The following is a 27070-nucleotide window of genomic DNA, read 5'->3' on the forward strand; positions in this document are numbered from 1 at the left end:
CCGACAGTCTCGATTGATTCCGATGAGTTCCGTTCGATCCTGAAGAGCAAGCTCGAACTAGAATGCGCCGCGGTGCTCTCTCTCGTGTATTTCTCTCTTCTCTAGAATCCCCGTTTTCAACATGGATTTATATTATACTATCATTAATACTTATTTTTTCCCTTCAAACACATATTCAGGCGTTAGCTGTGCAGCAAGATTCGTCTGCCCAAGCAGAAAATCACGCGTTTCAATCGGGATCAAAAGTTCAAGGTAAGATTTTGTTTGCATGCACTTATTTGATTTGAAAATCATGAGTTTCATTTTGGGTGTTTTGGAGTGGTTTGTTTTGTTAATGGGTGGTTGCAACCATTAACGTTGGCCTCTTATTTACTGGGACAAGCCTCTACGATGTTGGGTTGAATGCTGTTCATCATGTCTAGTTTTAGGGCCATCTAGGACCTAGTGAATAATGAATGAATATTTCTTTAGTTTGTGTCGTTCTAGTAACTCCAACAATGGTTTTTTGGCGCTTGGGAACCGTAGGAAACATAATTAGTTAGGTATTGCCGGAGTCTTCCTGCAGTTTTCATGCATGGTTATGCCTGTTGATTTCAATATGCATATTTTCATGGGGTGCCATGTGAGTCTATCTCCCATTTATGGTAGAGCTGAAAGTGCAAGGAAGGAGAACAAGAAAAAAGAGTGAACATAGATTAAAATGGAATTAAATTGCTTTACTAGATTTGATAATTTTTATAGTTAGCTATAAATTTCTCTAGGCGGTCGAACAGGACACGTAACACCGCCCCTTTTATATTGTTATGTTTTCCTTCCAACTATTTCTTATAGCTGGAGTCTTCCTGCAGATACATGCATGCTTATGCCTAATGATTTCAATATTGCGATTGCGTGGTTTTCACGGTGTGCCATGTTATTCTATATCCATTTATGCTAGAGCTGAACGTGGAAGGAAGGGGGAAAAGAAAAAAAGAGGGAGGATAGATAAAAATGGAATCAAATTGCTTTACTAGATTTTATATTTTTTAGTAGTCAGATATAAATTTCTGTTGATAATGAAGATTCTTAAAAGAGAAGGAGAAATTTTCAATCGTATTAAATTTCTGGAGTGAGTACAGTCTGCTGTATGCATTGTCTAGGAGTAAGTCTTTGTTAGAATTAAACTACCATGTAATATCCTTATCGTATATATACAAGGTAAGTGTAGAAAACAGACTGTAGAAACAAATAGTCTGTTATGTTTTCTCTTATTTCATTCAGAGTATATTATATTATATACAATAATGCCTCTAAACTAGGAACTCTAAGTTAGGAAATATACTAATCATAGGAGATGCAATCCCTTGAAACAAGGGATTGAAAAACAAAGCAATTACATAATCTCTTAATTTAAGGAATTGAACAGCTCATTTCTATAATTCCTACAACTTTACATAACCTACACTCCCCCTCAAACTGGTGTATATATGTTGTATATACCCAGTTTGAATGACAACTCATCAAAAGTCACTCGTGGAAGGGCTTTGTGGTGAAGATATCTGCCAACTGTTTCTTCGTCGGAATGTATTGTAGTTTTGCAACTCCATGTTAACCTTCTCGTAAATAAAATGTCTGTCTATCTCAATGTGTTTGTTCTATCATGCTGCACTGGGTTTTTTGCTATACTCATAGTTGATTGACTGTCACTAAAAATCTCAAAATTCTTGTTATCTAAGTCCAGTTCTGTGAGCAGTCTTTTAATCCACATTCCTTCACATATTCCGAGAGCCATTGCTCTAAACTCTGACTCAGCACTACTTTGAGAGACAACGGCTTGTTCTTACTTCTCCAAGTCACCAAAGTTACCCCAAACGTAGGTACAATAGCCACTAACTGACCTTCTATCAGTTAATTCACCTCCCCAGCTTGCATCCGTATAAACCTTCACTGTTCTGTCTTGATTTTTTCTAATAAGTCCAGCTCCTGGGGTAAACTTCAAGAACCTTAGGATTCTGTTAACAACTTCCAAATGTTCTTCTCGATGATCACTCATATGTTGGCTGACAATCACTGAGTATGCAATATCAGGCCTAGTCAGTGAAAGGTAGATCAACTTCCCAACTAACCTTTGGTAGGTCTCCTTGTTTACTGGATTTCCAGTCATTTCCTTGCAAAATTTCAAGCCTGACTCCATTGGAGTTTCAACTGGTTTGCAGTCGAGCATCCCAGTTTCTGCAAGAAGATCTAAAAATACTTGCGCTGGTTTATGACCAGCCCTTCCTCGGACTTTGCAACTTCCATACCCAGGAAATACCTCATACTCCCTAAATCCTTGGTTCAAACTCTTTTGCAAGGTTTATCTTTAGCTTTTCTATTTCTTCTATATCACTGCCAGTTTAATCATATCATCTACATAGACAATTAGGAGGGTTATCTACCACTCGGTGCAATTTTTCTGAATATGTGTGATCCGCTTGGCTTTGTTTGAAACCAGTTGTGTCATGGCCTTAGCAAATCGATCAAACCAAGCCCTGGGAGACCGTTTAAGCCATATAAGGATTTATTGAGCTTGCACACAGTTTTCTTAGTGACCTTTCCTTCTAATCTGGGGGGGACCTCCATGTATACCTCTTCTTCAAGGTTCCCATCAGAAAAGCATTCTTTATGTCCAGCTGATTAATTTCCAATCCATGTTAACAGCTACTGATAACAATATTCTGATGGTATTCAATTTTGCAACCGGTGCAAAAGTCTCCTGGTAGTCGATGCCATAAGACTGAGAAAAAACCTTTAACAACCAGCCTTGCCTTGTATCTTTCCACACTCCCATCCGAATAATATTTGACTGTGAATATCCACCTGCATCCACAACTCTCTTCCCTTCTAGCAAATCTGTCAAACTCCATGTCTTATTCTTTTGCAACGCTTTTATCTCCTCTTCCACGACATTTTTCCACTCAGGAGATTGAAATGCTTCTGTCACATTTCTTGGGATTTTCACACTGTTAATGCTGGCAGTGAAGGCCCTGAAATTAGACTATAATTTCTCATATGCAACATACTTATTTATGGGATGAGCAGTGCATTTTCTTACCCCCTTCCTAATAGCAATAGGAAAATCATCAAGATCAACAGTAGTAGCATCTTGGGAACCATCAATACCTTCTGTTCCAGCTGCAACAGGATCCGAATCTGGTTCTTGGCAAATGCTAGGGTGACTAATTTCTTCAACATCTTTCCTTCTTCTTGAGTAAACACCGAGTTGTTTCGGTTGGGGAGTTATGGTTTCAGAGTCATTGTTAGGGGCATTTTTGGTAGTGGTGGAAGGTGTTTTGCACGGACTAGAGTGTTGAGATAAGGAGGAAGGTAATTCATCAGAGTTATTTAGGTTATTCCCATCATCCTCACTAGGAATTGGGACAGTGCTAGCCGGCTTTGGAGAGACAGTAATAGGTAAAGAAAGGATAGACTGTAAAGGATATCGGTTTGGACAGGCTGAAATTCCTTGTAACTCTCCCCCTGAATTTCTGTTCCTGAAAAAAGGTTGGTTTTCAAAAAAAATGTAACATCAAAGGAGACATAGGTATTTTTGTGGAAGGTGAGTAACACTTGTAACCCTTCTGACTCGAAGAATAGCCCAAGAAAACACACTTTATGGACCTAGGATCTAATTTCCCTTTGTTGTGGATATGAACAAAGGCTGTACACCCAAACACCTGTGGAGAAAGACTTGAGTTTAAATGTTTAAAATGGGGATAAAGCGAAACAGAACCTTAGTATGAATTTTGAAATCTAAAGTCTTACTTGGCATTCTATGATGAGGTAAGTGGCTGTAAGAAGAGCTTCCCCCAAAGATACTTAGGAGCATTAGAAGCAAACATAAGAGACCGAGTAACCTCTAGAAGATGTCTATTTTTCCTTTCTGCTACCCCGTTTTGTTGAGTGTGTTGACACAAGAAGTAAGTTGAACAATGCCTTTTTCCTTAAAAAATACCCAAGGGTTTTATTCAAATACTCACTCCCATTGTCACTCCTTAGAATTTTGATTTTGTGTCAAATTGGGTTTCAACTTTTTGATAAAAACTTTTAAAGAGAGACTCAACCTCATACTTTTCTCTCATTAAGAATACCCATGTTGTCCTAGAGTAATCATCTATAAAAGATACAAACTACTTATACCAGAAATACTTTTGACAGGAGAAGGGCCCCAAATGTCACTATGGATGATGGAAAAGGTGTTGTTGGTTCAAATTTGGCTGCAATATATGGTTTTCTGGTGTGTTTGGTTATTTGACAAATTTCACAGGAAAACAAAGAATGATCTTTATTTATAAATAAGTTGGTAACATTTTGGAAAGATAGAAAAAACTAGGATGACCTAATCTAGAGTGCCATAACATAATTTTATTGGTATTGAGATCAGAAGATAAAACTGGTTTTCTAAGAGCATTGGATAAGGCATGATTTTGAGATGCTTGACCTCCAACGGTGTACAATCCTTTGCCCAGCCTAGCACTGCCAATCACCCTCTTCGAGTCCTGTGCCTGAAAAATACAACCACCAGTACCAAACACAACATTACAACCATAATCTTGAATTAATTTGCTGACTGACAACAGATTGCATGCAAGTTTAGGAACATAGAGGACATTATGAAGTAGTAGATTTTTGTTTAATGTAACAGAACCACTCCCTTTGACTGTAGTGAGAAAGCCATCTGCTATTTTATATAGGCTGGTAAGCTGCTTTCACTATATTCCTCCAAGAGATCAACGTTCCTGTCATATGATCTGATGCACCGAGTCTATTATCCATTGTACCGAGGAAGTATATGAATGATTACCTTCAATAGCAGTATAAGCCACATTGGTAGGTTTGGCTGTCATACTGCTCAAAATCTGTTGCAGCTCCTCTATCTGTTTCTTGCTAAAACTCCTGGAGGAATCATCTTGAGAGGCAATATGGGCCTCTTTTTGAAACCTGGACCGTGTGAGCTGCCGATCGGCTGGTTTTCCGTGCAACTTCCAACATGATCTATCATATGGCCTGGTTTCTTACAATGTTCACACCAGGGGCGATTTTTCCTCTGTTGGTTCCTAGAGGTGGAATTAGTGACAAGTGCAGAAGCATCTGTTCGCTGAACTGGTGGCACCATCAGAGATCGTCAGCTTTCCTCCCTCCGAATCTCTGAAAAAACTTCTCAGACCAAAGGAAGGGTTTGGTGGCAAGAATCCTTCCTCTTGCTCCATCGAACTCTCCATTCAGTCCAGATAGAAACTGAAAAACTCTCCTCTGATTTGTCTGCCTGTTGTAGAAGTTGTTGTCTTCCTGGCACTTCCATTCATTCTTTTCATATAATTCGATTTGCTGCCAATACTTGTTGAGAATTCTGAAGTACTGTGCGACAGTAAGGTCTCCTTGTCTGAGATCTTTAATGTGATTCTCAATCCCAAAGAGCTCCGATGTATTGTCAGCACTGGAATAAGAATCTCGCGCTACATTCCAAATTTCTACAGCAGTTTGGTATAGCATGAAATTCTCCCCTACTTCAGGAATCATGGAATTTATTAACCATGACATTATCATGGTATTTTCACTCTGCCATGTGCTGTACTTTGGGTCTGTCTCTTCTGGAATCGGCATTGGGTCAGAAAGATAGGCGATTTTCCTTCTTCCTGTGATATATAGCCTTACGGACTGGGACCATGGTAGGTAGTTGTTTCCATTAGTTTGTAGGAGGTTATCGGTGAAAGAGAGGAATCTGAAATCTGAAAATCAGATTGATATGGGCTGATCTGGGAAGTGATTTCAGATGATGAGGGATCCAGATTAGCTATGAAAAAAAATAGAGTTGAACAGGAACTGATTTAAAGAGAAGCGGAAATCGGATTGATCGTTCTAACCTGATACCATGTAGAAAACAGACTGTAGAAAACATAATAGTCTGTTATGTTTTCTCTTATTTCATTCAGTCGAGTATATTACATTTATATACAAATAATGCCTCTAAACTAGGAAACTCTAAGTTAGGAAATATACTAATCCTAGGAGAACAATCCCTTGAAACAAGGGATTGAAAAACAAAGCATAATTACATAATCTCTTAATTTAAGGAATTGAACAGCTCATTTCTATAATTCCTACAACTTTACATAACCTACATTAAGCCTTATCATATAACCTACACTCCCCTTCAAGCTGGTGAGTAAATATTGAAAAGATTCAGCTTGGGTGTGATCTCATCAAAGGTAATTCTTGGAAGTGCCTTGGTGAGAATATCCGCCAACAGATTTCTAGTAGGAACATAGTTGAGCCTTACTGATCCCCCATTCAACTTTTCTGAGATAAATTGTCTATTAATCTCTATATGATTGTTCGGTCACGATGAACTGGGTTCTTTGCAATACTTATTGCAGATTTACTATCACTCTGAAGTTCAAAATTTATTGTCATAACCCCACCTCAATTAACAATCCTTGTAACCAAATTCCTTCACAAATTCCAAGTGCCATGCTCTAAACTCTATTTTCGCACTACTTTGAGAAACCACAACCTGTTTTTTACTTCTCCAAGTAACCAGATTTCCCCAAACAAATGAACAATAACCGGTTGTGGATCTCCTATCAGTTGATTCTTTTGCCCAACTTGAATCCGAGAAAATTCTCACGGTTCTATCCTCACTTTTCTTGAAAATTAACCAATGTCCTGACGTCATTTTGAAGTATCTTAGAATTTGGTTCACAACCTCTAAATGTTATTCCTTCGAGTCATTCATATATTAACTTACCATACTGACAAGAAAAGCTATATCAGGTCTAGTAAGTGATAAATAAATTAGTTTACTTACTTGCCTTTGATTTGTTCTTTGTTTACGAGACTTCCCAATTCTTCCTTCTTAGCTTAAGGTTCCACTTCCATGGGAGTTTCTATTGGCTTGCATCCCTTCATTCCTGTTTCTGATAGTAGATCAAGAATGTACTTCCTTTGATTGATCATTATTCCTTCTTTCGACCTTGCAACCTCAGAAATGCCGCAAAGTACCCAAGCCTTAGTCTCAAATTCGCTCGCCATTAGCTTCTTCAATCTTTCTATCTCCATAGAATCATCACCTGTTAGAATAATATCATCCACATAGACAATCAAAATTGCCTTCTTGTTTGAAGCTGTTTTGGCAAACAAAGTATATGATCTGATTGAAATTGCTTGTAACCATCCTGAATAATCACCTTTGTGAACATGTCGAACTAGGCTCTTGGAGGCTGCTCAAGTACATACAAGGATTTTAGTAAATATGCATGCTTTTCTTGTACCACTCTTCACACCCGGTGGCATTGGAATTCGCATATATATTTCCTCCTCTAGGTTCCCGTTTAGGAAGGCACTTTTGATGTCCAACTGATGAAGCACCTGTTCTCATTGATTGCCAACGACAATAACACTCTCCCAGTGTTTAGTTTTGCCATAGGAGTAATGTTTCTTGATAATCAACTCCATAGGACTGAGTAAATCCTTTAGCCACTAGTCTCGCCTTGTATCTCTTAATACTACCATTCGCCTTGTATTTTATTGTAAATACCCATTTACAATCAACTGGTTTTTTGTCTTTCGGACGACCAACTATAACCCAAGGGTTGTTTTTTAGTGCCATAAATTCCTCTTCTATTGCTTTTTTCCACTTAGTATTCTCCAATGCTTCTTCCACCGAATCTGGAACAGTAATATTGTCTACACTGGCTGTAAAATTCTTAAAACAAGGCATTAGCTTTCCATATGCAACAAATCTATTAATTGGATAATTTGTGCATCTCCTTACACCCTTCCTTTGAGCAATCGACAAATCACTATTATCAATTAAAGCATTTAATTCATTGGAAGAAATCTGATTACCTCTTTCACTTCCCGAGGATTTATGCTTGGTTTCGTTTCTCGGCAGTGTTCATGTTGTATAAGAGGCTCGGGAATAGGTTTGGAAATTGGTTTTTGTCTTCTCTTGTAGATAAGCAATTTGGTATTTTCGGATTGAGGTATTTGAGGCGAAGCAATATGTTGATCATTGTTGAGGTAGATGTGTTTCGGTTGGCTAGTTCGGTAAGTTTTCGGTTCTGGTGGGTTCGGTATTATTGATTAGTCTGGCTGGTTCAGTTTTGTTGGCTGGTTATGGCTAGGTGTTGTTGTTCGGTCAAAGTAAGATGGTTGCTGATCAAGTAACAACGGTTGTGAGTCAAAAAATTGGAGTTCATTATATGGCTCCCCCTGAATAGCAGTTTAAGGAAAAAAGGGTTTTTTTCAAAGAAAGTGACATCCATTATAACGAAGAACTTCTTAGTACTAGGACAATAATACCTAAAGCCCTTTTAAGTTGAAGAATAACCAAAAAAACACACACCAAAAACGCTCGAGGATCTAACTTGGACCGGGAGGAACATTGTTATGGACAAACACATTACATCTAAAGACTCAAATGGGTAAAGAGGAAGTCATAGGTTTAGAATTGGGAAAAACTAAAGAAAAACCTTTCTTGGACAATTAAATTGTAATGGTTTACTGGACAGACGGTTAATCAAATGTGGCAGTTAAAAGAACTTCCCCCAAAAATAACGAGAAAAATTTGTGGAAAATAAAAGAGGCCGAGTAACCTCAAGAAGATGCATGTTTTTTCACTCAGCTATTCCATTTTGTTGAGGAGAATTGACACACGAAGTGAGATGAATAATCCGTTTTTCCTGACAGAAAGAACCCAAGATATTGGAAAATACTCACTACCATTGTCATAGTGAAAACCTGGATATAACTCTGGAATTGGGTTTCAACCATCTTATGGAACCGTTTAAATCTCACCAGCTTCAGACTTAGTTTTAATGAGAAAGGTCCAAGTAGTACGAGTGTGATTATCAACAAAGGAAATGAACCACCGGTACTCATTTAAAGTTGCTATCCTGGATGGACCCCAAATGTCACTATGGATCATGACAAACGGTTTGGATGGTTTGTATGGAAAAGGTAAATAAACATTCTTTGTTTGTTTAGCAAGATAACAATATCACAAAGAAAGGTTTTAGGACTTTATTGATATATAAATATGGAAACAATTTTGCAAGATAAAAGAAATTAGGATGTCCTAAACGAAAGTGTAACAACATAACATCGTTTGAAGGTTCTAACAAAGAGGATTGTGCCATAAAACTTGAGGAAGCATGAGGCTGGAAGGACAAGTTCGCCGGAAGCAAGTAAAGACCCCCACAAAGCCTAGCACTGCCAATCACCTTCCCCGAGCTCGAATCATAAAATTCACAAAAATCAGAGTCAAATTTGGTAGTACACCATAAATCAGCAAACAACTCGCTGATGGAAATAAGATTTCAAGCGAGATTGGGAACATAGAGAACACGCGATAAAAAATGTTCGGATTTGTCCGACTGGACCCATGATCGACAACAGTAGAAAGAGAACCATCTGCTGTTCGAATATGAGAGATAGACGAGTCTGCATGAAAATGTGTGAAAGAGCCGAAGATCACATGTCATATGATCACTTGTACTAGAATCCACGATCCATGTAGGAGTGTTGGATTTGTTAACCAAAGTAGCAAAGGAAACTCTACCTGCAGGAGGGGAAGATGCAGGTGCGGACTGGAAAAAAGTATGCAACTGACCAAAGAACTGCGGTAACTCTTCTATTTGTTTCTTACTAAACGAACCGCCCGCAAAGCAGTAGTCACAACACAATTCCCTTAGCATCACGTTGCTGAAGCTGTTCTGAAGATTTCCCATATGTAGGCTTGCCGTGTAGTTTTCAACAAAAATTCCTCACGACCAACCTTTTACTGTAGTTACACCAAGGTCTCCCCTTCTTCGGCCGAGAAGTATGTTGGGAGTGAGTGAGTAGCGCAGTCCTTCAGCTGGCATCAAATCAGGAAGCATGATAGTGCGTAGACTTTCTTCTCGTCGAATTTCAGAAAAAAACCTCCCTGATTGAAGGAAGAGGTTTAAACCCAATACTCTTCCTCAAATCTCATCAAGATCCCGATGTAAACCAAACAAAAATTGAAAGATCCGACGCTGTTCAACAATTTTCTTGAACAATCGAGCATCATCTACACATCGCTATTCATGAGATTCAAACAAATCAAGTTACTGCCACAACCGCGACAACAGAGTAAAATACTGAGTAACAGTCATGTTGTCCTGATTGAAATTAGCGAGTCGACATTCAGTCCCAAACAGTGCAACAGAATTTTCCAGATTCATATACGTAGCCTTTGCAGCACTCCAAATTTCAGCAGCTGTTTCGTATAGCAGAAAGTTCTCTCCTACAAAAATCATGGAGTTAATGAGCCATGACATAATTATGGTATTCTCATTGAGCCAGTTTGAATACTCAAGGTCTGTAGCAGCAGGAATTGGCGTGGTCTCCAATAGGTAGTGTTGTTTGCGTCGGTCAATGATATAAAGTCGGGCAGATTGGGACCAAGAGATATAATTGTCACCATTCAAACGATGACAGGTTGCACATGCAGAGGACGCATCGGTTAGGGTTGAATGGGACAGATGAACAATAGCCTCAGAGATAGCCTCCGAGGAAGAAGAAGTCATGGTCGGCTAGGGTAAAAGGATCGCTCACCTAAACTGATACCATGTTGATAATGAAGATTTTTTCAAGAGAAGGAAAATTCTCAATCGTATTAAATTTGTGCAGTAAGTATAGTCTACTTTATACATTTTATAGGAGTAAGTCGTTTGTTAGAACTAAACTACCCTATAGTTATCTTTATCTACATAACTTTCAAAGAGTTAGTATCATATTAAACTACTAACATATACAAGGTAAGCCTTATCGTATAACCTAACAATTTCTCTAGGCAGCCAAACAAGACAAGTAACACTACCCAGTTTATACTGCTATGTTTTCCTTCCAACTATTTCGTATTGCTGGAGTCTTCCTGCATATGTCATGCATGATTATGCTTAATTATTTCAATATTGCATATTTTCATGGAGTGCCATGTGATTCTTATTCCCGTTTATGTAGTGCTAAAAGAGAAAGGAAGGAAAACAAGAAAAAAGATGGAGCATAGATGAAAGTGGAATTAAATTGCTTTGCTAGATTTGATAATTTAGTAGTTAGCTATAATTTCACAAGGCAGTCAAACAAGACTATAACACTATACCCTGTTTATACTGCTATGTTTTCCTTCCAACTTCAGGTTTGATAATTTTTAGTAGTTAGGTATAAATTTTCTAAGATTTAAACTGTAAACAATATGCTAGGGAACTTCATGGCTCTTCGTTAGAGCTCTTCATGCATTAATTTGGTATTCTTTTCAAATGATAATTATCTTCCACAATCCTAGGTTCCTCAAAGGCAGAAGGACAGGGTGAAGCTGATGTCACTCCTTGTGGAGTTCTGGTGGAGTCAACTACACACAAAAAATCAGGAATGCAAGTGAGGCAAGCCACAAGTGGATCATCAATAGAAGACTCAGATAGTGATGAACTCGAAGGAGATGCTGAAACAACAGACAACATGGATGCTGCTGATGCAAAACGTAAAAGGAGGTAACCATGTTTTTAGTGTTAGCTTTTATTAGTGATTGGTTTGAGGGGTTTGAAATGCTATGTGTTCTGTTGTTTTTTTCTATTTTGCTTAACATATTTCCTCTGTTAAGTAATAGCTATAAGAACTAATTTCTTGTCTTGAACAGAGTCAAATATATTTCGCAAATAGAACTTGAGCCTTATGATTCTATAGATTTAATTAAACTAAATATTATTATCTTGTCAAACTCAATTCCAGCTCTTGGAAGGAATATGCATCTTTTTCCCTTGTGTTTTCTATTCTATTTTAGAAAATCAATATATTTGTTCACAAGCACTAGTTCTAAGAATTTGTAATCTGTGTCATTACCATATGTAAACTAATAAATTCATACCAAACTAAAATTTTAATGTTCTACTGAAATCACAAATTACCCTCTAGTAATTAGTGAATTAATGATGGATCAGAATGCGGTCAAATCGAGAATCAGCTAGAAGATCTAGAAGAAGAAAGCAAGTACAAATGAATGAACTTGAAGGACAGGTTTTTCCACATTGTTCCCCCTTCCCTTGCTGGTCTCATTCATTCTATTTTTGTTGTCTTAGTTGATCCTCTAACTGGTTTTTCTAGGTTGGTCAACTAAGAGTCGAACATTCCACATTACTTAAAAGTCTAACTGACATGAATCACAATTATGATGCAGCTGCTGTTGACAATAGAATTATGAAGGCTGACATTGAGACTTTAAGAGCAAAGGTAAACATCACTGTTCCTAATTTTGTATTCTCTTATCATGATATAATTATCCTCCTGTTAGTTGACATTGGTTCCTCTTGAAAATTGAAAACTGACTTCCAAATATATCCCCGGAGAATTATTGTGCTAACATCATGACATTTGTGGTCTTGTGTAAAATTTTGAAAAGCCTTGGGTGGTTCATTTTCCTTCACTTAAGAGTTGGGGCTTTAATTGTAAACACACATACTATATTAATAGATTATCTCGTCGTTTCTTTTGGCAATTTATATGTGCTCCATCTCAGGGATCTGCTGGACATGCTTAGTACTTATGCGCTGTCACTTCTATGGAATATTCAACTGTTCTTATACTTAAAACTTTTACTCACTACTTGTATGTCTCTCTAAGTTTACACAATGGATAGTCATAGACATGATTTATTGTGTTAATTGATGCATGGAAATTAACTTGTTGGACATTAGATGCAATTTCCAGTGTTAGACTGTTGACAAATGAGAAACATAGTCGGACACATTTGTTCTGGAAACACTGCCGCAGAAGTGACCTCTTTTAACTATTTACTTGTTATATATTACTATTAATTATGATTGGTGCAACTTTAGTTCTGGATCACCAGATTGATAATTCAATTTGAAATTATCAGGTGAAAATGGCTGAAGAAACAGTTAAGCGGGTGACAGGGATTAACCCTGCTCTTCTGTCTAGACCCAATATGCTTAGTGTAGGCATGCCTTTTCTTAGAGGCCCATTGGAGGCATCTACGGTTGCTCCTCTACCATTACGGTCAAACGCTAACCAGTTTTTTCACCCAGTTCCTAGCATTGTTGCACCCATGCATCATCACTGGGTGGACAACGGTTTTGTGGGCAGCACCCTTGTTCCCCCTGATATGACTTCAAATACTAAGGAGTGAAGAATGTCAATGAAACGTCTACATCACAACTTAGACCCAGCTCGGATGGTATTCAAGATCAGATTGATCCTGGTGTCCATGCACTCGGACCCATGCATGGTTGGGAGCTGGGTCATGCTGCTGATAGAAACCACAAGCTAAGTTGAATATTAGCACCCGTCTTGTTTTCTGGTGTTCTTTTTATTGGTCTTTCTGATACGCTCAACTATGGCTAAATCTATTGACGGGTATTGACTCACTGCAATTTTGCTTTTATTAACATCATCTTCAGTGAGCGACAATCATATATCCGTATCATATAATGACCACTCTGTTTCTTGAATAAACTTATTTGCTAAAAAGTAACGTGTGAAATTCGTATCTGATGTACGAGGACCTAAATATGTTGTTAAGGTTACCCATTCCAGGTATTAAAGGTGATAAGACTGCAAATACAAATGTTGTAAACGCAGACTTTGGCTTGTTGAATAAAAGGTAACATTCGATTCATTAGTTTAATTTCCTTTGAACAACATTCGGAATGAACACGGTTATGAGCACAATCTGGGTGTAGGATAGGAGTCATTGTTTTCGTAACTGACTAAAACCAAGCTAATATAACATACACAAATTATAAATTAAGGGATTCAAATTACCATGGGATTTGGTTAACATCCAGTCCATTCTATTTGTTGTCAATTAAATCATTCATAAGGTCGGAATTTCCCCCACACATTATAGACAAGCATATAAACACTAATGTTACATATATTGCTGAAACGGTACAGCTGGAATCTCTGAAAATCTTATCTCCCGGGATCATAGGGCCGAAGCATGTGTATGCCCGAAGCATGTGTATGCCTTCCAGTTCTCACTGAATTTGTGTTAGATTGGAGACCTGACTGAACTTTACTCTGGAAATGTGTTTCCAACCTGCACTCAACTCTACTAAAGTTAATCACAATGGACGACACAGAGAAAAGAGAACCGATGAACATACGGCAATCATATCATGCTTGTTGAACATTTATAATCACGATGAAAGCGAAAGAAAGAAGAGTTCATGCCTTATTGCACATTTATAGTATATAGTATCAGGAGAATTATAGGTGCGTGCATTAGCAAACATCCTCTTGACATCAGCTACAAACATCTCGAGCGTAACATAATATTGCTCCGATTCAACTCTTTTTGACATAGTCTTCAGATCTGCATTACACGCATATACAGTCAAGCATAACCATTACTGCTGTATGTAAATGTTTCCATTCGGAGCATCTTTATAAACAAGAGCATAACCAATCATGAGATATAACTTGATGGTATTCTATAAAACCTGATGCTGTACTAAGATTGACTGGTAGTTTATTGATGAATACAAAGAATTTACACAACTAGCTGAGCTGTAAATACTCGTAATAGAAGCTAGAAATTTCAGTCAGGTTATTAGACAAACCTTCATGGAACTTTATTGAATATTCTGGTTTCCAAATAAACCATGAAAACTTAAAAAAAAAAAAAATCTCAAACCCAAAACTAGAACTATATATCATGCGACACTATGGTTTTCCATTTCCAAGTGAGATTTGGCCTTGCCAGCAGCCACTTGTAGTTGCCAAGAGAAAAATGATACAGAACTCGCTCAACCTAAACCAACTTGACAGCTACATCCTATCATGGTTGTTTTATGAACCTTACCCACGGGATCTTTGATGATGTCATAATAATCAGGTACATCACGAGAATCAACTGGCTCCTTGAATGGCCAAGCATCAACATGGTCATGCATCTACTGCTTGAACAAAATCAATTTGCTTAGAATTCAATGAAAATTATGGCAGAGGATGCTTATAGTCATCTGATTTCAACCAAACACTCGGGGAGAATCAAATTAACATGAGTAAATGCAAAAGGGCACTGACTTATTTTAACATTTATAGTTATCCAGTAATTAGGTTATGGTAAGAATCCTTAAGAATTAACAGAAAATGGCTTCCCTGTAATTTAGACATTGACCCATTGGGTTCCTAAAGTAAAAGGAAGGTGTTTGATTTCTAGAAGGGCACATGCATGCATTTTCACAAGCCTCTTAATCACATTCATTTGCAACATAAGGAAACAGGATAATGATTATTCAGAGTTATACCCAACGCCTCTGACAGGAAATTAAGCATCAATAAATCACAATGACAAGAGCAATATATAATGAAGATATATGCAGATGAGGAACAATTATAAGTTTAGAAAGTTGCCTTCAGGAGTGAGAGTATGAAACCAGTTAAATGTTTCTGATTTGTGATGTTGTCTGCGGACACAATTAAGGATCTATATCGTGCATGTCCCCATTGATCAGGAGTCCATCCGGCTTCCTCTGTTACCAAATTAATAAAAATTCAGGATTTGGTTGATTAAAACTTCCAGCAGGCAGATAGTCTTTGAATATATATGTATATTAGCAACAAAAATAAAAGGGGGAAAGATTGCAAGTTGTTAGATAAAAAACTCGAGATATGTTCCTTATTTAATTTGAAGTTAATCTAAGAGGAACAAATATATATTCACCCCATCAGCCTCACAATTGAGAGGGGAGTTTTCTTCTGATGGAGAGAGATAGTGACGTTGAGAGAGTAAAATTGAGAGGGGAGTTTTCTTCAGAGAATGTTTGGACGGCGTTCGTTGATCATCTCAGTAAAAGAGTGTCTCGACGAGAGTTAAGGGAGTTGTTTTCATCTCACGGTCCGGTAGTCAGAGTGTTCATTCCCAGAGAAACAAGGAATCCGAAATACAAATTCTTCACTTTTGCTTTTGTGCAGTTTGGCAATGAGGAAAGTCTAAGAAGGGCGATAGCCAAACTGAATGGTTCGATGATTGATGGTTGGAGGATTTCAGTGGGTACTGCAAGATACAAGGATGCTAGGGTGAGGTCAGTCGGGAAGAACACTTCTTTGGTGATGCCTTCAAGGTCGAACACAGAAGATCTTTCAAGGTTCAAAGAGAAAGGGGTTATTAACAGGAGTGTAAGGGATACAAGATCTTACAAGGAGGCCTTATTGTCTGATAGATTGAAGAACAATGCATCGGACCATAGGGATCGGTCGATCGATGGTTTCAACAGGAGGAAAGGTATAAAAAATAGTTGGGAAATGCATATTCCGTCTGAGAGCTCCAGTTGGGTGAAGAGATCATTAACGGGGATCATCAAACATTCTTTTGAGTTCGAATTAGTCCAGAAGGCCTTAGTTAATGAAGGTTTTGATATCCAGATCTCCAGATGGGGTTATGTCTGGAATTCGTGTGTTATTACATTTAAGTCGACTGAAGAATTGATGGATGCATGGCTAGAGAAAAAGGAGGAGTTATTTTTCTGGTTTGATAGGTTGGCACTTTTATTGAACGATGATGGTATTCCAATGGCTTTTTGCCTCGTACATCTGTTTGGGGTTCCATTGTTATGTTGGCAAAATTCCTTTTTGGAACGGGTAGCAGGAAAGTGGGGATTGGTGGAAGAAATTCATGAAGATACAGTTATCAGAGCAGACCTATCGATGGTGAAGATTTTGGTTAGGGTGGCCAGCCCTTATGACGTCCCTGAGGAGATAACTATTGGTTCCTATGAAAGATCGTTCAAAGTTAAGATTAAGCTGGGTTCGGTGCTTGAGTATTCTTCCGTTTCCTTCAACAAGTCGCCGGTGGGAGGTTCCGACAATAGACAACTTGGTGAGGAATTTTCTGGAGACAAGGTTGACAGTAGTCTGTCAGATAGCATGGAAAGTGCTGAACGTTCAGAAGAAAACAGCAGACAAAAGGTAGATATTTGGTTTGACCAAGGAGCTAACACGGGTTTGGTTGGAGTTGGTGAGGAAATTCAACTCCCAACGTTTAACAAAGTTGGGAAAGGCATTAATTGTGTGTTGACAGCGTGTCAGGATCTTGGGACTAACAATTTTGGTGAATACGCGGGTTTGGGATGTAGATTTTCAAATTTTTCGGCTGATGGGTCTATAGCCCAATCATCAGATAATGGGCAACTTGGTTCTCCACCTCTAAAAATTATTCCAACTGGGCCTGGTGTTAAGCTGGATAAATTTGGGAAAATGGACCAGAAGCAGTTTCTGGTTGAATCTGCAAACTCAAAGGAAGATAAAAATGGAGGTCTGCCACTTTCTGGTTTGAGAAAGTGTTCTAGAGGATTAGAATCAAATTTAGAGGAAAAGCCGATTGACTACATTTTATGTTCTGGAAGTAAGATTTCCAGGGGAAGAACGCTTGATCGATCCAACTCTCCATTGACTACAAAGAGTGAACCGTTGGATAAGAGAAGTATTAGCTTCAAAAGGGTCTACAAGAGATCCAGGGAGAGAAGACATTGGTTAGAGAAAGATGAAATAGTTGTTCCTCGAGAAGAGGAATCTCTAGAGAGGCTAAATGGGAAGATTTTGGATCCTAATTCAGTTCTGCCGGTCAGTGCAGTAGCAGAACCTAATTTGGAAGGCTGTATGGGGTCTACTTTGGAGAGACAGGTTGTTGACAACAGTTTGGATAGTATGTGGGAAGGGTGGCACTTAGAAGGAGATAGTTATTCCTTCAACTCTATGTCCTTTAATAGAAGAGCCAAAAGATTGTTGACCAGATTGGCATTGGATCAAGTTAGCATTGAAACAGTTTCTTCTTCAGATTTTGTTGTTCTTTTGGAGGAAGCTATAGCTACTTGGGAAATCAGTAATGGATTGGGTGTGTCTTTCAAGGGTGGGAAATCAGCTTTTTTGGAGAAAATCATAAAGTTGGAGGATTTGAGGCTGGATTGATTTTCGGTGTTTATTGGGTTTTCTAATACTTATTTGAATCATGATGAAATTTCAATTAGCCATTATTACGTGGAAGGGGTTTGGGAAGGAAGGAAAAACACAGAGCTGTTCAAAATCTAGTTTTAAAGAGATGTCCTATTCTTCTTCTATTGCAAGAAACAAAAGTGGAGAAGGTTCAGAGACAATTTCTTAGGAGAAGTGGTTTGAATTCTCTTCAAGGTGTTGCAGAATCTCCAGCAGTGGGTTCTTCTGGAGGGCTATTGAGTTGCTGGGATGAGTGCTCTTTTGAAGTTGACAACCTTATTATAAACAGAAGGTTTATTGCAGTTTTTGGAAAGTTTCGAACTTCACAGTTTAGGTGTGGTTTTATTAATGTTTATGGGCCTAGTATTGAAGAAGGGAAAGCAAGCTTCTTTGAAGAGTTAGCTGTTTTTATTTGTGGACTGAATATCCCTTTATGTGTGGGAGGTGATTTTAATGTGCATCTTTCTGAAGAAGAGAAGGTGGGGAGAGCTCCAAACAGAAGTTCAATAAGAATTTTCAGCCAATTTCTGCAACATACAGGATTAATGATTTACCTTTACATGGGGGCAGATTCACTTGGTGTAACACCAGGATTTACCCACCTATGTTAGACTGGACAGGTTCCTCGTTGATGTTCATTTCTAGAAGCATTTCCTGATGTTACACAATACTTGTTGCCAAGGTCAGTGTCAGATCATAATGCTGTTTTTCTGGAGAATGAGGGGGTCAGTTGGGGGAAGAAACCTTTCAAACTCTTTAATTATTTGATGGAAGAGGACGGTTTCCAGAATTTAGTTGAGTCTACTGTTAAAGAATGCAAGTCTGATCAGAGGAAAGCAGGAATTTTATCTATCCTGAAATCTACTAAACTGTCGATCAAACAATGGGCGGGGAAGAGAGACCATTTTCCTTCTGTAGAGATTACAGATTTAGAAAAGAGGATTCACTTGGAAGAGGTGAACTTGCAGCAGAGGCAAGGTACATATGTTTGGGACAGAGGATCAGATTTGAACAATATGAGATCAGAATTATGGAGGTTGTATAAGATTGAAGAACAAATATGGTTTCAAAAATCGAGAGCTAGATGGGTGGAAGAAGGGGACCGCAATACAAGATTTTTTCATACTTGTGCGTTGAATAGGAGAAAGAGGAATTCCATGAATGCTTTGAATGTCAATGGAGAGATAACTCAAGATCCATCTGTCATCAAAGCTTGTGTCAAAGATCATTTTTTTGGAATTTACAACTCTAGTTCTACTTTGGAAGTAGAAGATATGAAGATGAATTTTTCAAAAATTTCAGTGGAGCAAAGTAATATTCTGGAAAAAGAATTCACGGAGGAAGAAATATGGGAGACTCTACAATCATGTGATAGCAACAAAGCTCCGGCCCGGATGGTTTTAATATGGGCTTCTTCAAGAAATTTTGGGTTGTTCTTAAGGTTGATATTCTGAAATTCTTTCATAACTTTTATTTAGGGAAAGATTGGGAACATGGAGTAAATCATACTTTCATTACTCTTATCCCCAAGGTGGCCAATATTGGTGGATTAGATGACTATAGACCTATAAGCCTTGTAGGAGGTTTGTACAAGATCCTCTCAAAATGTCTTTCGAGGAGATTAAGGAATTGCATTTCTGATGTAATAAGCCCTATGCAGTTTGCTTTCATTCCAGGTCGTCAAATTCTGGATTGTTCTCTTATAGCCAATGAGGGGATTGATTTTTGGAGGAAAAAGGGACTCAAAGGATGTGTGTTTAAAGTGGATTTTAGAAGGGCATACGACACTGTGGATTGGTCTATTCTTTTTAAGGTTATGGAGAAAATGGGTTTCGGTTCTAAATGGAGAAGTTGGATAAAACAATGTGTTACTACTGCTTCTATTTCAGTTTTGATAAATGGGGTACCTTCTCAGGAATTTCCTATGGCAAGGGTCTCCGCCAGGGCTGTTCTCTTTCGCCCTTGCTTTTTAACTTAGTTGGGGAACTCCTAAATGTCTTGCTCTTAAAGGCTGTCTCTGATGGATTGTTTTCTGGTCTGCATATGGGAGGAATGAGACTGCTTTCAACTTATCTCATCTGCAATTTGCAGACGACCTATTATTTTCTGTGGGGCTTCGAAAATGGAGATTTCAAATGTTAAAAGGGTCTTAAGAGTGTTTGAAGTTATGTCTGGTCTGCAGTTGAATCTTAAGAAAAGCAAGTTATTTGGTGTTAATACGGCTACAGAGGAGGTGGAGGAGTGGGCGTCGTCTATTGGCTGTGCAGTGGGGAAATTTCCTTCTGATTATCTAGGTCTGCCGCTTGGTGCAACACGAATTCAACCTCTCTTTGGGATCCGGTTGTTTCAAAATTTAACAACAAACTAGCAGGTTGGAAAGCTGCCACCCTTTCCTTGGCAGGGAGATTAGTTTTGATTAAATCGGTTCTCTGTTCTCTTCCTACGTACTACTTGTCTATATTCAAAATTCCATCATCCGTAACTTCTAAACTCAACTCAATCATGTCTAAGTTCTTATGGGGAGGTGGAGCGGAGAAAAATAAGATTCATTGGGTTAGTTGGCTTAACGTGTGCAAGCCAAAGGAGGCTGGTGGTTTAGGAGTGTTAAATATTAGCAATATGAACAGAGCACTATTGGGGAAATGGTCTTGGAGATTTGCTAATGACAAGGATGCTGTTTGGAGGAGAATGATCTGTTCAAAATACAATATTGATCCTTTTTCCTTATTGTTCAATAGCAAAATCCCAGCTCAAGCTTCTTGGATTTGGAGCTCGGTGGTGAATTCTTATTTTAAAGAAGACTCTTTTGGTTGCTATTTCCGCAGCATGTTCAGACTAGAAGTTGGGAATGATCAATTTATTCAGTTTTGGCAGGACAAATGGGCAATGGACTGCCCTCTTAAGGTTTCTTTTCCGAGGCTGTTCGCAATCTCTACAAACCAGTTTGGAAAACTGATTGAATTTGGCGAGTTCAGTTCTTTGGGATGGATTTGGAATATTCAGTTGAGGAGAAGTTTAGCCGATTGGGAATTTGAACAGTGGGCTAACCTGATGGCTATCATTTCTAATTTTTGTCTGTCTAAAGAGGCAATCGATGGTCTGATTTGGAAAGGAAACGGAACTGGTGTCTATTCTACTAATTCATGTGTGAAGACTTGTTCTTTGGCTCAGAAGGATGATTATGGTTGGAAGAAATTTGTGTGGAAAGGTCTGGTGCCACCAAGAGTCGAGGTATTCATGTGGCAGGTAGTTCTCCAAAAACTGCCAGTGAGGTCTGAACTGGTTAAGAGAGGGGTTACGGGTATAACAGATCTTTCTTGTCCTCTATGTAATTTGGAGGTTGAATCTTCTTCTCATTTATTTTTCTCGTGTTCAGTTGTGTGGTCTCTTTGGAACAAATTTGTGCAGTATTGGAGTCTTTCTGTGGTTTTTCATACAAATGCGCAGAAGTTTCTTCAAGCTTGGGAAGATCTAAATCCTAGGTCTGCTATTTGGAAGTTTATTCCTGCAGTTGTTATTTGGACTGTTTGGAAAGTAAGAAATAATATTGTTTTTGATAGAGGGAAGTTTGACCATCTTAATCTATTTTTCCTAGCAAGAGTACGACTTGCATCTTGGTTCTTAGCTAAGTTTGCAGATTCTGTTATTTCAATGGATTCTCTAATCGGGGACCCTTCTCTTGGGGATTCATGCTTTCCTCTCAACAAATCGATTGTTACTACAATTCCTTGGTCCCCCCCTCCTAAGGGCTTTGTAAAATTGAATGTGGATGCAGCTACAAATTCTGATTGGAACAGCAGTGGAGTTGCGGGTATTCTAAGAGATGAGGAAGGTCTTATTCTAGGATCTTTTAAGGAGGCCACGGGTCCAGGTCCACCTATTATGATGGAGCTAAGGGCTATCCAGAAGGGCTTAATTTTCTTTGATTCAGTGAAAGGAGGTATTAATGGTCGTTTGTTGTTAGAATCAGACTGCAAATTGGCAGTGGATTGGGTCAAGAATGGAACTTTCTGCCCTCAGATTTTTGTCATTCTTGTCAGGAACATAACAATTAAGCTAAAAGAAGTTGAGGGTGTTATTAGATGGGTTGCTCGGACAGCCAATATTGAGGCTGATGGGTTGGCTAAATCCGCCATTGGCTAATTTCAGTGTGTCTTAGGGGTATTTTATGTTGGGATTTTCAAATTGTTGTAAGGGGCTTATCTTCTTGTTGTAATCTTATGTATTTTCATTAATGAAGTTTAAGGCACTCTTTTCCTCCTTCCTCTGAAGAAGGAACTCATTATAAGTTCCTTATTCAAGAAGGGGGTTTTTAACGAGGCCTACAATTCCTATCAAAAAAATATATATATATTCACCCAAATTTTTAGCCAGTAATTACAGTGCATATAATTTTTTTTTATAATTATCAAATATCAACGCGTATAATTGCAACACATTATTTATATAAAACACGGAAAACACAAACAATTATCTAATATAATTTCCAACGAAGGCCAAGAATAGAAAGAAAACACAAAAACCAAAACAACTAATAAAAAAACAATAAAGGCCAAAGAACTTACTCAAATCAGGGATATCCTCGACTTTGACGACTTTTTTAGGAATACCAGCTTTTTTCTGAGTCAAATGAATCTTTCATTACAGCTTATGTTTGAAGTATTTATACATAAATTGCAAAGGCTAAACCATAAAGCAATAACAAAGGAAGCCACAGTAAAAATAATTAAAGACCAACAACAGAAGTGGGAAAAGATAATGTACTTTACTAGATCCAACTTAAGTGAACCAATTCTACTTGCTGATAAGAACATTAAGAAAAATGAACAAACTAAGTGACAAGAATAAAGAGTCCAGTGAACAGGAATGCCATTTAAGAACAAGCAACAATATGATGCAATACAATATACAAAGCAAAACACAAACCTAGAAAACTTAGAAAATAAGCACTTTCTCCACAAAAATATGATGCCTTGATTAAAATCGGAAAAAACAAAATAAACATGAGAAACTCCACATTCTACATGTGATATTGAACATGGTTCAAATTAAAAGCCTAAAATGAACTTTTACAGGGAATTTAACTTACTAAAAGCATGCAAACAGAATGAAATCCAGATGTACCTTCTGAAATCAATTCCTGGATAAACAATTTGACAGTTTGAGAGCTCCTTAATCTTTTCATCAATTGCCTATTAATCACAGACAAAAAAGTGCATGTTAATAAAAGTTTGAAAAAACAGTCACATACATGAATGCAAGGAAAAGATATAAGTAGTGGAAGGAAAGAAAATAGTCAGAAATTTGGCTTATTGCATAATGACATAGGAGATTTCAACCCTAATCAGATCCTCATCAGACAGGCAGTAAATACAGTCTAATTTTATGAAGCACGGACCTTGAACCCAACTTTTCAAATGAATCTTGAGAAGAAATTCATGAAATCCAATGGGCAAATTGAAACAATGCCTCACAACTCAGAAGTTGAATTGGTCCTTATAGAGGGTTATGATAATTGCACCCCCCACCCAAAATAACAAATTTACCTGTCGTTGACGACGAATCATGTTTGATAAATCAGTATATGGCAGCTTGGGGACAATTTTACATTCCATGAGGATTCCTCCGTCACAGTCTTTAATATACCTAGAAAAGTAAAGAAATATTTAAACACAGCCTACAAAGATATCAAGGGCATTGCTAACAAAGAAAACAGAAAAGAAATTGGTCTCATTAAAAGGTTAACACGAAACCCTGCATCAAAAGAGAACCAAAATTCTCAGCACTTCACTAAGGCATTTCATTTTAGTTCTTGATATCCCATATTTCCATTCTTAAAGGAATGCAAACATCCTTGGCATTCCAACACTCGAAGCACATATAAGAGGGAAAGAGTTTCTCCCACTCCTTGATTTCTCAGTAATAACAAAAATAAGTGGCCCTTGAGCCCAAATGATGGAGAGAGAAAATAGAAGAAAAACATTATGGCGGCACATTAATCATACCCATGCCATTGATCCCTCTCCAAGTGAATCTCTTTGGTAAAACCCTGCAGTAGATAAAATTGACTAGTCCCTTGAGATAACATTCATTGAATCAGATGATGCAAATTATTATTAAAAGGAAGTGACTATAAAGAACCATAATGCTTTTGCTATATCTTGCAGGTCATTTGCACACGAGTCACGAAGTGTAGCAAAGAAGAACCATAAACACCTTCAGCAAATTCGTATCTAATACACTCAATTTAAAATTTAATTGAGCTGGACTGGTGTATCTTACTATCTTCTTGGAAGCGTCCTGAAAGCTTTCCCTTTTTAAGCTAATTTTCTTACAAAAAGAAGTCTGCCAAAGGCCATTCTATGCTACATAGACTTCGGAAGAAAAATGTTCTACTACTGTAAATTTATGAATTATGATAAAGAAAGCATCTAAAACAATACATCAGGCCAACCCACACACAAAAAGATGTTTATATATCAGACCTGTTTGATAAAATAACCAACAGCATTATTGTCAGCATACGTCAAAAAAAATGTGTTAGTCCATCAACGTGACGTGCGTGCTGCTTTAATTGATTCATCAGTCTGGTGCCATAACCTTTTACTTGTTCATCGGCTGTGATTGCACAAAAAGCAATTTTCCCAAACCTTTGGCTGATATTTACCACTGAAACAAGTATCAGTGAAGAGGAAAAATGAAGCATTTACATCATAAAAGGAAATTTCTAAAGTTATAAAAAATGCAACAATAGTAGAGCCGCATAATGAATAAATAAATAACAGATAAGGGGCATTGTCCTGAAACAGTTGAAAGGGATGAAGCACGCTGCGAATATGTCTGATTCCTTTTTTTTAAATGAATTATGGCTGATTCCCTTAAGAATCTCAAATTTTGTAATACAATATGAAGTATAACTTAGTAATAGGGAAGTCGCAATAAAACAAAATTTAGCTAAAAGTACAGAGTCAAAAGAGGTAAAAACAATGCATAAGGAGCAGAAAATTGATTTGACTCACAATAACATAAGGCTGTCAATGTAAATAATATTTAGATATAAATCTTACCTGGCATATGGGCGATATGTGATGCCACCAACAACCTGATTCAGTCTAATAACCATCACAGACTTATGATTTCTACAAAATCCAAAGTAAGAAGAAGTGAGATATACCAGCATTAGCAAGCAAACTTGAAGGTCATTACATTAAAGAAGCACAATAACCCAGCTAGAAACAGCAGGAGAATTAACAAAGATATCAATGTCAACCACCAACTCGTATGTTAACATGATTGAATGTTCGGCCTAACAAAGAAATCCCTACAAAAAGGTGAGTTTCCATCTTAAAGTGTGTGACTCCATATTTTTTTATCTTGGTACCTGTCCATCACAAGGCGAACAATGTACTCTTTTGACATATTGGGTAGTTGTCTTCCAAATATATTCTTCAGTCCAATCAACCTGAGAAGCCAAAACAAAAGCTGAATTTTCTATCACAAGTTCAAGAAGGGACTATGATGACTTACGAGAAAACCAAAGCTAAAATCAAAACGTCCTTCCCCATGGTCATCAATGGCTACTAATAATTAAATAAACTATGCATAATACAAGAAGAAAAAAGTTAGCATGAATGCTAAAGGAAAAGAGAATTAGATACCAAACCATATGCTCATCAACACCATCATTTGAATAGCAAACAAACTTGAGTCTTCCCGCTTCTTCCTGAAAAATGATTTTTAAAAAATGTAAATATCGTAATTCACAAGAGAAACAACCTATTAGAACAAAGAAACATTTAGTTTTTATCATTGCAACTCAAAAAAGTTGAAAACTTAACCTCTCTTTTCAAGCTCTCTTCTCTAGCACTATAAGCTCCACTAGTCTGTATATTCTCAGTAAATATTTCAACGTCTTCGTTCGTTGCAATCCCCGCCATTGTGCTCCTAACTGCTGCGGTAGCCCCGGTGGGCTCAACTGACCCTGACCCAGGGGCTCCCCCATCTTTTCCTCCATTGGCATTCTAAATCTTAACCGTGGAATTATCGGTCTTGAGCTTCGTGTTCCGAACTGAGCCAGAGCCGCCACCCGCAGACTCTAGGCGAGCAGTGGTGAAAGTTCGGATGGAGTAATCATTGTCATGATCAAAGTCGTCCTCATCGTCAGCCACCACGGCGTCCTCTGAGTCGTCAGCATCAGAATCAGAGTCAGCACCGCGGGCGGAGATGCTCTCGAGGTCGTCATTGGAGGTCAGAGCGCCGTCTCGAGTGTCGGCGGAGAAGGACGAGGGAGGGAAAGAGTAAGGAAGCGCGTGATCTTCAGACGCAGCAGCGGCGAGTTTGCTCTTGTGGAGGGAGGAAGTAACAGAGGCGGAGGCAGAGTGAGTTGGGGAGGGGGTCTGGGAGCTGCGAGAGCGGTTCGGTGCGGTTAGGTGCGAGTCCATCTCCGCAAACTCCGATAGAGTAAACTCGATGCCGATTAGGGTTTCCTTTTCACTTTAGAAATTGCCGGTGGCGGTAGTTTTTACAGAGGGGAAGAAAAGTAAAACGGGTAAACTGAATGGTAAACTCGGTTCCAAAATTGCCGGTATCGATGTTTGCAGTCCTCGGCGGCGTCGGTTCTCCCCTTTTCTGGATTTGTAATTCGTAAATAGGAGTGAGCCCAAAACGGTTGGGTCAATTATTATTTATCTGCATCCACTGATGCTAGGTTTTTATTTTTTTATCGAGCAAACAGTTTAATTAATTACTTCATTAGAACGTATAAAGGACGATTTGACTAAATTTTCGTCGAAATTCTCTATTTCTAATATTTTTGGACCAATATTTCTCGAAATAGTACCTTTTCGACTGAGGTGGTATAAAGACGCATTCCCGATGACGTGTTTTATCTGAGTTTATGTTGACTTGGATGCCACGCGTGTAAGGTGCATCCCTGGGGATGCGCTTTATATGGGTTCTGCTGAGTCGAATGACACATATGTATTTTTTTTAATAATAAAGATTTTATTTGTATTGTTAATATAAATTATTTATATATTATGTAAAGTGTTTCGGTTATGATTTAAGATTTATCGAA

General features: G+C 38.1%; 2 pseudogenes; one reads left to right on the plus strand and one right to left on the minus strand.

The window, feature by feature from the left end:
• Positions 1–179: 179 nt before the first annotated feature.
• Positions 180–13508, plus strand: LOC120158262 (annotated as a pseudogene).
• A 320-nt stretch (positions 13509–13828) lies between these two features.
• LOC120158265 lies at positions 13829–26552 on the minus strand (annotated as a pseudogene).
• Between the last annotated feature and the right edge of the window lie 518 nt (positions 26553–27070).

This window comes from Hibiscus syriacus, unplaced genomic scaffold, assembly GCF_006381635.1.
Source record: "Hibiscus syriacus cultivar Baekdansim isolate YM2019G1 unplaced genomic scaffold, ASM638163v2 tig00111310_pilon, whole genome shotgun sequence".
Classification (NCBI taxonomy): Eukaryota; Viridiplantae; Streptophyta; class Magnoliopsida; order Malvales; family Malvaceae; genus Hibiscus; species Hibiscus syriacus.